We start from the raw sequence: 13,593 nt of genomic DNA, 5'->3' as shown, positions 1-13,593 counted from the left end.
TTGCATCCCTATATTTTTATATTCTTTGTAAGGTTATACTAGGGATACTTTTCACATTTCAACTTTTTTTTGTCTTTTTCTTTTTTTTAAAAAAAAACTTCTTCCTGTGCAGCACCTGGAGTGCTGTGTGGGAGGAAGATGAACAAAACACACATTTGTAAATCTCTTGTCTTGTTTATAATAGAAGTGTATGTCCTTCTCTCTCTAAACAGAAAATATTTTGTGAGGAAAATGATCTTTTTAGAGTTGTCTTCTATGATTTGTACTGGACAATCCCTGATCGTTAAATTAAGTCGGGCTGGTTAGCAAAGAGGTCTTGCTAATTTATTGATGGAATTGCAATAAAGACATCTTGATATCACCGTTTATGCATTCAGGGTTTGTTTTTTTTCCATTTCATTTGAAAGAGTAAATGAAGATTCTTTACCCGTGTGGTTTAAAACCTGCATGCTGTTCACACTTCTTTAAAATTGCTTGTCTTGTTGTGTTGAGAGTTTGCACCGTAGTGGATTGAGGCTATTTTTATTTTTTAGCCCAGCAGTACACAGTGTAGTGTTTTACTTGAAACAATTTTCATTGAGCATAACCTCTTCTGAGCATCAACGAGAGACTTTTGAAATAAACGGTGCTGACGCGTGATCACATGAACTGCTGGTCATTTTAACTGCACTTCAGCTGTTATTGTGCTTTAACTGAAATCCCTTAGCATCGCTCACAGTGAGAATTTCAAGGTGTAGTGTTTAAGCAAACCCGTAAGACTGTTGTAAATCAATAGCTCTTGCTGTACAGTCGCCTTAGGGAGAAGTGGTAGATTGATGGAAGCTGGAACACTCAGCGCTCTTTTACAGCAGCAGCAGCAGCTTCAAGACCTCAAAACACACTCATCAGCAACAGCAGGACATTCAAGGGAGAAGGGTCATATTTAAGTGGTATGTGAACTCTTTTGATTCATCTAGCATGTATTTTCTTATTTGTATTGTAAATAAAAGAGTAAATAAGAACATGCGCTACCATGCAGTAATTTTGGTTGCATTGAGTTGATCAGAAGTGACAGTAAATTATAATAATGTATAATAATGTTTCCATTCATCATATAATTTAGACAAATATACAGTTGAGGTCAAAAGTTTACATACTGTACACCTTGGAGAATCTGCAAAATGTGAATTATTTTACCAAAATAAGAGGGATCATACAAAATGCATGTTATTTTTTATTTAGTACTAACCTGAATAAGATATTTCACATAAAAGATGTTTACATATAGTCTACAGAAAAAATAATAGTTGAATTTATAAAAATGACCCGGTTCAAAAGTTTACATACGCTTGATTCTTAATAGCGTGTTGTTTCCTGAATGATCCACAGCTGTGTTTTGTTTAGTGATAGTTGTTCATGAGTCCCTTGTTTGTCCTGAACAGTTAAACTGCCCACTGTTCTTCAGAAAAATCCTTCAGGTCCCACAAATTTTGTTTTTCCACATATTTGTGTATTTGAACCCTTTCCAACAATGACTGTATGATTTTGAGATCCATATTTTCACACTGAGGACAACTGAGGGACTCATGTGCAACTATTACAGAAGGTTCAAACACTCACTGATGCTCCAGAAGATAAAACAATTCATTAAGAGCTGGGGGTGAAAACTTTTGAACATAATGAAGATGTGTACATTTTTCTTATTTTGCCTAAATATCACTTTTTTTTTTCCCATTTAGTACTGCCCTTTACAAGGTACAGAAGATACTTACATGTTTCCCAGAAGACAAAATAAGTTCAATTTACTCTGATCTTCAAATTCATAAAGTTTTCACCCCCCAGTTCTTAATGCATCATGTTTCGTTCTTAAGCATCAGTGAGCGTTTAAACCTTCTGTAATAGATGCATATGAGTCTCAAAATCATACAGTCATTGTTGGAAAGGGTTCAAATACACAAAATGCTGAAAAACCACAAAATTTCTGGGACCTGAAGGTTTTTTCTGAAGAACAGAGTTCAGGACAACTTTGTCCTGTTCAGGACAAACAAGGGACTCATAAACAACTATCACTAAACAAAAAATCACAGCTGTGGATCATTCAGGTAACAACAGTATTAAGAATCAAGTGTATGTAAACTTCTGATCGGGGTCATTTTTTATAAACTCAACTATTGTTTTCTCCTGTGGGCTATATGTAAATGTCTTTCATGTGAAAAATTGTTTTCAGGTCAGTACTAAATAAAAAATAACACGCATTTTCTATGATCCCTCTTATTTTGGTAAAATAATTTTCAACTGTATGTAAGTGTTTCCTTGAAAATATGAAGCAGCACAACTGTCTTTAAGATTAATAATAACAAGAATTGTTTCTTAAGCAGCAAATCAGCATATTAGAATGATCTCTGAAGGATCATGTGACAATGAAGACTGGAGTAATGATGCTGAAAATTCATCATTGCAACACAGGAATAAATTACGTTTTAAAAAGTAGTACATTAGAAACCAATTCTTTTAAACTGTTTAAATTTTACAATTTTTAGCGTTTTTCCTATAATTTTGATTGAATAAATGCAGCCTTGGTGAGCAATAAAAGACTTCTTTTAAAAACATAAAACTTTGGAAATTGCCTATAGGAGAAACTATTACACTTTTGAAAAAAGTACCAACTATTATTAGACCTTTTTTTTTTTAAGTTCAGACAACATCATTCTCCCTCTCAGACCTTTTTAAATAATAACGGTCATTATACAAAAAGTGACCAATCGGAATCAAGTATTCCAGAGAGCCATGCATTTTTATTTAACAAGAAAAAATCAAAGAAACAAGGACGCCATTAATAATTTTCTGACAATAGTTTTATTTAGCATATTTTTGGCATTGTTTATGCCAATAGTTTTATATTGCATGCTGCATTAGCAAAAAAATTACCTGTAGATTCAAAGAAACCCACAGCAGAGTATATTTAGATATAGAGCTGTCATGTCAGAGTGAAGTACATTCCCTTTAAAAATAAATGAATCCTGGAAGAGCTGAATATGTCTCACAAGCTCTTGCTCTGAATTATCTATGGTTTCCAACTGATGTGGATGTATCGTGTTTTCACCTTAAACATGATGCTTGTATTAGTTCTCCATCCTTCTCAGGGCTCCCCACATACTGTATGAAATAAGTGTTTATTCAACCCAGCAGTTCATCTACTGTATATGTCAGAAAGCATCACTAGATCATTTATCTCAATTACTAGGCTCTCTCATATGTAGGCTACTGTAGCAAGTGGTTTAATGCTGTGAAATCCTTTGGCCTCTCGTCTCTGCAGGGTGTGAGCTAATCTGAGCCATTCAGCGGACTCAAGTGGAAAAAACCAATGGGAGGAGAACGAAAGCTGAAAGCTTCCCTTTGTGTTTAAAGTTAGTTACTCTCATCTCATACACACACAGACACTTGTCTGGCTGGATAAATATGATGCGTCTATCTGTCTTTGTGCTTTTATGAAACCTCCAAGAGCACATGAATCATTGAGCAAAGCCCATCTTCCGCAGAGACGCTGTCAGACGATACAGAGAGAAGGATGGAGCTCACCTTTCTTACCCAGACATCTCAGACTAAGTTTTATTTAAATAACTTTAAAGAAATTGTTCGTGCACAGGATAAAACTGAGTAACTATGTACTCATCCTCATGTCAGTTTTCCTGGTCATTTTTACAGTAGTTTCAGGCTTCAAAAAGGATTCAAAGTATATATGTGTATATGTACAGATTTTTTATGTTTTTTAAAGTTTCTTCTGCTCACTAAGCTTGCATTTATTTGATCCATTTGATCTGAATTTTGAAATATTTTTTACTATTTAAAATAACTTCTTTCTATTTGTATATATTTTAAAATGCAATTTATTCCTGTGATTTCAAAGCTAGTTTTTCAGCATCGTTACTCCAGTCTTCAGTGTTACATGATAAAGGAAAATGAAGAAATATTTTTTTATTATTATTATTATTGGCAATATTTAAAACAGTAACACAGAGTACATTTTTCAGCATTCTTTGATGAACAGAAAGATCCAAAGCTCAGCGTTTTGTAAGATAATGCACTATGCCATTCAAAAGACTGTCAGTACTTTTTTGTTTGTTTGTTTTAATTAATCATAGAAATTAATGATTTCATTTAGTAAGGATGCTTTAAATAGTTTAAAAGTGATGATAAAGACATTTATAATATTATAAAACAATTCTATTATAGATAAATGCTGTTATTCTGAAGTTTCTATTCATCAAAGTAACCTGAAAAAATTCTGCTAGGTGTTTTCAATGTAACAACAACAATAATAATAATGAATGTTTTTAGCAGCAAATCATAATATTAAAATGATTTCTGAAGGATCATATGGCTGGAGTAATGATGCAAAAAAAATAGCTTTGAAATCACAGTAATAAATTACATTTTAAAATATATTGAAATAAAAAAGTTATTTTAAAAAGTATAAATATTTCAGGATTTTACTGTTTTACTGTTTTTGCTGTACTTTGGATTAAATAATTGCAGTGAAAATATTACTGTTCAAAGACTTTTGACTGATAGTGTATATAACTTTTATGTCATGTAATATTTTAATTTAGTGTACTTAAAATAGTAAAGCTAAAACAGTAAGACTATACAGACAGAACATAAAAAAATTAAAAGTAAAAATTAAATTAAAATGAAAACAAAATATACAAATAAAAACTCAAAAAAGGTAAAAATATGATAAACTATTAACTGTTATTAAAAATTAATTCAGACTGGTTTTGTGAATCGATTCTTTAAAAAGATTTGACTCAAAAGGATGATTTGTTCAGAGATCAGACATGTCTGCTTTCATTAAAGTTGCATTGAAAACTAGAGCAGATGTCAGCGTTCTTTAAAAGTGAAACTTTTTTATATTTCTGTCTTGTCTTTCTCAAACAAAGCCGTCAAATGATATTGAACATGCAGTAGTGTGTTTTGAAATGTAGTCCTTGAATCATATGGATTATTTTCACTTTATTTGAAGCTTCAAAGCTCCAGTCCAAAATTGATTGTAATTGCAATGGAAAGAGTGACCAGTGCTTTATTAAAATTTCAACCAATTATAGATTTTTTTGTGAACTGTTCCTTTAAAAGAAGAAGAAGAAAACAGAGCTAAACATGGCAGTGCATGAGTGCTTTGTTACCATGGAGATTGTGAACAATGGCTTTAATTCAAAACTCATTTATTATCCTTTGGCCTAGTTAAAATCATTTAGCGCAAAAATAGAATCTTTTGTGACATCAGTTGTTAAAAAGGGCAACTCAATTACACTGGCAGTCAAAGTTTGACACACCTACTTATGCAATTAATTCAAACTGAAATTGCGTAAATGGAAGTACAGTATGTGTGAATGGTGTACAGTAATGATCAAAGCTGTTTCACAAATAAAAACTCTTATATTTAAGCAGCTTCTTTGTCTAGATTGCGCTTCAGCTCGCTCTGACATTCAGCCAGCTTCCTGAGGTGCATGCTGGGATGCTTTCAAACAGGTTTGAAGGAGTTCACATGAACGCTGGACGCCTGATGCTTTTCCTTCACTGTCTGCTCAAAGTCAAGCAAGGAGTTGTTTACCCAAACATAAGATTTTGCTGAAAATACATATGCAGTGAATGGGTACCAAGAGTCCAAACAGCTGATAAAAACATCACAATAATCCATGAGTAACCTACAATTGGGATGGTGTGGATACTTGTGAATTATTGTGATGTTTTAATCTGCTGTTTGGACTCTCTGACGGCACCCATTCACTGCAGAGGATCCATTGGTGAGTAAGATATAATGCTGATTGTCTCCAAATCTATTTTGATGAAGAAACAAACTCCTCTACATCTTGTATGACCTGAGGGTGAATAACATTTCAGCAAATGTTCATTTTTGGGTGAACTAATACATCAAAAAGCATAAAATTGAAAATACTTTAAATGACTCCCAAATAGGTTTTGTGCATTAGCGTCATCTCAAAACTTTTCTAAAGCATTAAACTGAAAATTAGAATAATACTCTTGTCATAATGACATCCTCAGAGGCAATAAACTCAGGAGAAGGCCTAATCCACTTGTCCTTCCTACCCCAGATGAATAAAGCGCTGACTAATACCGCTCTTAGATGGATGAGCTGGAAACGCTCAGCATTATCAGGAGGACAGATAATACCCACACATGTATAGCTTCTTTCTTATGTCTAGCCGTATTGTCTAGTGTATATATATGTAACAGTATTGTTTCTGAATTCTAATTGTAGTGTTGTTGGGTCTATGCCTGTGGAGCAGGTAGTCAGTCTCTCTAAGGCTGTTAACTCTATTAGATTAGTGGTGTTAATGCAGCCACACCTGACAGACCTCTGCTGCACCTGACTGGACACATCCATCTGCTCAGAGATGGGGAAATTATTCTGGAGAAATGCATGCAGTAACGACCAGAACAGGTCTGAATAACTCCATAATTCAAGTCAATTTATTTTGTATAACACTCACTTATACACATTGTTTCAATGCAGATTTACAGAAATCATCCATTTAGTGTCTCCACTGAGCAAGCCATCAAAGAAGAAATCTCCAGCAGATGTTCAGGATGGGAAAGTAACAACTGGATTTATTTTATTTTATTTTATTTTATTTTACATTTTTGATGGAAGTCACATATTGGTGAAATCATTTATTTAATGAAAAATAATTTGATTTAAATGAATTAATTAAACAATTAAAATAATAAAAGGCGGCTTTGATGTGATAAAATTGTATGAATGTTTTAAAAAATATTTGAGGATGTTTTCAAAAAGCAGGGGCACAAAGCAGGGCTATATTATATTTTGTCATTTTAATGTTTATTTAATTAAAGATACTTTCATTTAAAACAACTAATTAAATAATTAAAATAATGAAGGCTGACTTTGATTTGACAATTTATGAATGTTTTCAAAAGTATTTCAGGATGTTTTAAAAAATGTGTGTGTAAAGCAAGGTTATATTATATTATATTATATTTATTATATCTTATTAGTATAATATTCATTTTGTCATTTGCACATTTTAATGTTATAGATAGATAGACATTAATAATTTAAGTAATTTAATTTTATAACGTAATTTTAGCAGTTATTACAGTTTATATGTATGTGTGTTTCTTTTAAAGTTTCATATTTAATTGAATTGAATTTTATTTTATTTTGATGGAACCCATATTGATGGAAATGTATTTAATTAAAGATACTTTCATTTAAAACAATGAATTAAAAAAATAAAATAATGAAGGCTGACTTTGATTTGACAATTTTTGAAGGTTTTTTAAAGATATTTCAGGATGTTTTCAAAAACGTGTGAACAACGAAAGGTTGTATTGTATAATTTTATATTATATTCTAAAATATATTTCAATTAATTATAAATTAAAATTTTAAACATATTTTTGTTGTTAAATATTGTTTTGTGCTGTTTTTTTTTTAACAAAAAGTATATGTTTGTTTTCAAAACATATATATATATATATATATATATATATATATATATGTAATTTATTTAAATGTAATAACATTTAAATTAAGCAATTCTTAAATTCATGTGTTTTTCTTTTAAAGTTTCAAATTTGTAATTTTACCATTTAATTTGAATTTAAAATACATTTAATACGTATTTTAATCAATATGAAGTACTGATTTATGCCTTAAAATAGAGAGTGATAATATAATTAAAAAATGGGCGGAAATTGTAATTAGGAAAAACTAAAGTTGTGTTTACATATAATATATTTTTTCTCATTTATGATATATTTTACGCAGTGCTATACACTTAAATTATTGTTAAACACATGTATGTTTGTTTGTATATTTGTTTTAAATTCCTAAAGTAATTTGGCAGCGAATTTCAGGATGTTTTCAAAAACGTGTGAACAACAAAAGGTTGTATTGTATTATTTTATATTATATTCTAAAATATATTTCAATTAATTATAATTTATAATTATAAATATATACACTACCGTTCAAAAGTTTGGGGTCACTACATTTTTATTGTTTTATTGTTTTATTGTTTTTTTTGTTTTTTTGTTTTTTTTTTAAGAAATTAATACTTTTATTCACCAAGGACGTATTAAGTTAATAATTAAAAGTTAATAATAAATAATTTACATTGTTATAAAATATTTATATTTTGAATAAACACTGTACTTTTTAAACTTGTTATTCATGGAAGAATCCTGAAAAAAAAAATCACAGGTTCCAAAAAATATTTGGCAGCACAACTGTTGACATTCTAATAATAAATCCGCATATTAGAATGATTTCTGAAGGATCATGTGACACTTAAGACTGGAGTAACAGCTGATAAAAATTCAGCTTTTCATCACAGGAATAAATTCTATTTTAAAGTATGTTAAAATAAAAAACATTATTTTATATTATAAAAACATTTTGCAATATTACTGTTTTTTTCTATATTTTTAATCAAATAAATGCAGCCTTGATGAGCATAAGAGACTTCTTTAAAGACTATTACAAGTCTTACTGACCCCAAACTTTTGAACGGTAGTGTATTTTTGTTGTAAAATATTATTTTGTGCTGTTTTTTTTATTAACGAAAAGTATATGTTTGTTTTCAAAATTGTGTTTTTATTATATATTATGTTATTATCATAAGGTATCACATACATATGAGATATATAATTTATTTAAATTTAATAAATTATATATATATATATATATATATATAATATGATATAAAATTTATTTAAATTTAATGGCATTTCATTTGAGCAATTCTTAAATTCATGTGTTTTTACAATTTAATTTGAATTTAAAATACGTTTAATATGTATTTTAATCAGTATGAAGTACTGATTTATGCTTTAAAATAGAGAGTGATAATATAATTTTAAGTAGGAAAAATTTAAGTTGTTTATATATACATAATAATATATATTTTTTCTCATTTATGATATATTTTACCCAGTACTATACACTTGAATTATTGTTAAACACTTGTATGTTTGTTTGTATATTTCTTTTAAATTACTAAAGTAATTTGGCTATGAAACTAAAGTAATTTAAATTGAAAAAGTAAATTTCCCTACTTCGAATTTTTTCACAACGTCAATCAACCTTGCTATGCAAAACAGTCCAAGTTGTCTTACCGCTGACTGGCTGTGTGTATCCCAGAGCGCGATGTGATTGGACGGCGCGCCTGTCGTGTAACAGCTCCCACCATCAGGTTTCGTGGCGCAGAGGATTCGGGCTCATTCTCACACACTCACTCACAGCAGCACGAGTTCGGAGGATGGAGGCGACTGAAGCGGTAGGTGAAACGCGTCTCTCTTACTTCTCGCGGAAGAACGGTTAGCCGCTCAGACCTGCCTGTTGGAGGAAACGTGAGCTGTGACGGGTTCTGTGGTTTTGTCGTGAATCCTGGAGTTTGTTTAGTGGGGTTTAGTGTGCTAAACTGTTTGCCGGGTCAAAGCCGCTAGTATTAGTGATGGAGGTGTCAGAGGCTCCGAGTCTCCCGCGCGGTACTGACGCTGTCCGTGGTGCTGAAAGTGAGTAAAGCTTTCAACTACACTGTTTAACATAGTGGGACTTTTAACAGAACAACGATTTCCAGCTCTGTTTTTAATTAGTATGAAAATGTTGAATATTCAGTATTTTAAAAATTACCTTAAAATTAACAGAGACAATTTATGTTGTAGTTAATAAGGCAATGTGTGTACTTTTTTCTTAAAATATTGTTTAGTGCTGTTTTTTGCTAACGAAAAGTAAGAATGACCTTATACTTTGGAGAAAGAAGCATTCCTTGAAATCTCAATGCGAACTAGCTAGATGTCGTTTTTAGTTGTTTATGATTATTGGGATGTTTATGTAGCATGTTGGGTTATTTATCTAATGTTTGCAGCGTGTGTTAAGCTGATTGTGTTTTGTGGTTGCATTGGTAATTCAGTGATCTGTTATTTGTTGAACTAATTAAGTAATTAATGTGGGCTTTTATTGTGTAGCTTGTATTGTTGGTAGTAGATTTTACAGTAACACGGTTTAATATCAGGTAGGTTCTCATATAAGCTTTTTTATGGATCAGATCAAGTACAAACAGATCATTATTATAAAAACTTCATGTTACTATTTTTTAAAGTTTGTTAGAAGGTTTTTTATCTCAAAGATGCTGATTGCATCTAATTGCTTTTCTAATTAATCGCATTGTATTTTCACACTGGCTGGTAATAAATCATCATTAGCTTTTGAAAACACTGTTGATTACTGCTGTTTTGAACTATAAAGAAAGAGTTCCAGAAAAAAAAATCTTGACTTTTAAAAGAATTTTTCTCCAAGTGATGTTTTCTTTCTGAATTACTTCACTTGCTCTGAAAGTTCATTGATATTCGAGTCATCTGGCTGGGTTTTATTTGCTGTCGAAGACATAAAAAGACCATTTTCTTTGTGCATGTATCAGTTTTACATGTCTTTTGAACCATGTGTTGCATCTGCGCATGCAAAATTGACCAGATCTTTCATTTTCAACAGTGTTTTGACAGATGCAAGTCATTTGAGGAGTGACTTGCGTCATTTGAATTTAAAGAACTTGCATCTCTCTTTAAAGGAAATAATCCTTGATAGTGAAATTATAATATAAATAAGCAGTTTAAGGTGAAATAAGCTCTCTGTGCCTAAACATCTGGCTGGACATGAAATGGGTCATTAGTACGAAATGGGTGCCTTTCCAACTAGATTAGAAGTCAGCATGAAATGAAAATTGCAGTCGCTTTTTCTTTTCTACTGTGACATCTGAGTGAAACGGCTTCTTGAACAAGAAAAAATGGTGGGTGGGACTTGATTTTGTCCGTTGGGAATTGATTGGATTGATGCCGGTTTGCAATTGCTGTGATCTCATGTGACTGACAGGTTGCTGGAGGGAAGTGATTATTGCACAGCACTTCATTGCACACGTCATCAGAAGAAATGGTGTTGCGAGAGAGAGAAAAGGTTTTTGATTACAGATTATGAGGACACATGCATTTAAAAAAAGTAATGATATGCGAAGGTAAATGATTTATAATAAACACTGCAATATTCCACTGAAAGGAATAGAAGAGTATAATCTGTCTAACTTTTATTTTTAAGATTTTAAACCTTTTATTAGGTATTTCTGGCTAGGTTAATACATTTTTAATATGCTTTGGGATGTAATTTTGCCTTTAGAATAGTTAATTTGTTATATTACACTACAGTTAAAAAGTTAATTTATTTATTAATTGCATTACTTTACAGTTTAGTTCACTATAGAAATACTTTTTCAAGGTCATGAAACCAGCGCTTCTTCAAAAGAGAATTTAAAGATGAAATTTGTATAAATAATCTTTTCAAATATCAGTTGTTTACTTTACATAACCATGGTAACAAGATTGATGATGTAAGGTTGCCCTGTACTAACAAAATTGAGGCAAAAAGGGCATAAAAAAGACTAACTTGTCCTTGAAGAGTTTACTTCTTGAAAGGATAATGATGTCATTATGCACAGTTTTTAGGATTTATGGAAACAGGTCACTGGTCTACAAATGGGAAAATGTAATAGTAACATGGTTGATGCATAACCTGGGAAAACATGTTAAGAAAAAAAAGAGCTCATTATTAAAGAGCACATCATTTCAATTACTTTTTTATTTATCAGGTGTATAATGTGTTACTACTGAATTGCATTTAAATATATGTTGGGATAATTTTGCCTTCAGAATAGTTCATTGATTAAATTTAACAGTTAGTTTGACATTGCAAACCTCATAAAACTAATGCTTCTTAGAAGAGAATTTAATGGTTGTATTAATAACCTGGTAACACTTTATAATAAAGTTTCATTTTTTAACTACATTAGTTAATATTTGTTCATTGTATTTAGTAAATGTAATTTTAAATTTTACTTTTAATAATACATTTTTTAAGTCAAAAGTTGTATTTGTCAATGCACTATGTGCTCAGCTTTTTTTTTTTTTTTCATTTCATTCATTTCATTTTATTATTTATTTCATTCTTTTAAAAGAAAAAGAAATGAAAAGGAGCAGAAAGAAGATAAACTTATAATATCTGCCCCTTATCAACATAAAACAAATTACAATTCCAATGAGGAGCTCTTATACTTATCAAATTTACAGCAAATATACAATGTCATAATTCAAATATCTCATTTTCCAACTAATTAGAAGCATGATATTTCTCTATCAATAATGCTTTTACACACTTCTTGAAAACAAAAAACGATATTGACATTTTGATTTCATTGTTTAAATTATTCCACAAACTGACACCTTGCACCGAGACACATCTTTCCTTTAATTTTGTTCTAAACTCAGCTTTCTGAAAGACTTCAGTTCCTCTTAAATTGTAGCTACTAACTCTCTTGATGAATCTATTTTGCAAATTTTCAGGTAATGTTTTTTGGTGAGCTTTATACATTATTTTAGTAAACTATATTCTAATAAATCATCGAATTTTAAGGTTTTTAATTGTATAAATATTGGATTTGTGTGGACCCTATATCCACTTCCATTTACAACACGAATAGCACGTTTTTGTAATTTAAAAACTGGTTCTATATAAGTCTTATTAGCACTTCCCCACACTTCAGTGCAATAGGTCAGATGTGGAACAATCAATGAATTATATAACAAAAACAGAGCACATTTATTAACAGATTCTTTTATCTTATGCAGCACGGCTATGATTTGGGATACCTTAGGTTTAACATAGTCAATATGGAATTTCCACGTTAACTGTTCATCAATCAAAACACCCAGAAATTTAAATTCATGGGTCCTATCTATCTGTACTCCTTGTACTGACAATGCTGCATCAAAATCCTTATTTGTACAACTAAAGATCATAAATTTTGTCTTACTAATGTTTAAAGATAATCTATTAGCGTTAAACCATCTCATAATTTTCCCAAACTCATACTCAACAACTTGCAATACATCATTTATATTTTTGCCAGCATAAAATAAAGTAGTATCGTCCGCAAACAAAATACATTTTAGTAAATTTGAAACATTTACAATATCATTCACATAAAGAAGAAAAAGTACTGGACCTAATACCGATCCCTGGGGTACACCACAAGTAATTTGACAATTTTTTGATTTTGTATTATTGATTTCAACAAACTGCTCTCTTTCTTTTAAATAACTTTTAACCCACTGATAAGCTATGCCTCTTATACCATATTTATATAATTTACTCAATAATATTTCATGGTCTATGGTATCGAACGCTTTTTGCAAATCCACGAAGACACTTACAACGATCTGTTTCTTTTCCATAGCATTCGTTATTTCTTCTACCAATTCCACTATTGCTGTAGCAGTTGAATGATTTGAACGAAATCCATACTGTTTATTATTTAACGTATTATTTTTATCCATAAATTTAATTAATCTAAACACAAATAATTTTTCTAATATTTTAGATAACTGTGGTAACAGGGAAATGGGTCTATAATTCGAAATATCATTTTTATTTCCTTTTTTGAAAAGTGGAACCACTTTAGCTATTTTCATGCATTCTGGAAATTTCCCTATTTGGAATGACAAATTACAAATATAAGTAAAAGG

General features: G+C 30.6%; 1 protein-coding gene across 14 annotated transcripts in view; it reads left to right on the top strand.

Annotated features, from left to right (window-relative positions):
* The first annotated feature begins 9,241 nt into the window (after window positions 1-9,241).
* Window positions 9,242-13,593, top strand: part of b3galt1b (UDP-Gal:betaGlcNAc beta 1,3-galactosyltransferase, polypeptide 1b) — a 211,668-nt gene continuing 207,316 nt past the window's right edge. For 9 of the 14 annotated variants that reach the window (XM_051119807.1, XM_051119804.1, XM_051119797.1 and 6 more), the window contains exon 1: window positions 9,242-9,302. The gene's annotated coding sequence lies outside the window, so the exon portion shown is untranslated. The other 5 variants (XM_051119805.1, XM_051119798.1, XM_051119792.1 and 2 more) reach the window with 3 other exon arrangements.

This window comes from Labeo rohita, chromosome 9 (assembly GCF_022985175.1).
Source record: "Labeo rohita strain BAU-BD-2019 chromosome 9, IGBB_LRoh.1.0, whole genome shotgun sequence".
Taxonomy (NCBI): Eukaryota; Metazoa; Chordata; class Actinopteri; order Cypriniformes; family Cyprinidae; genus Labeo; species Labeo rohita.
The sequence above is the reverse complement of the archived record's forward strand: the minus strand, read 5'-3'. Positions and strand labels throughout refer to the sequence as shown.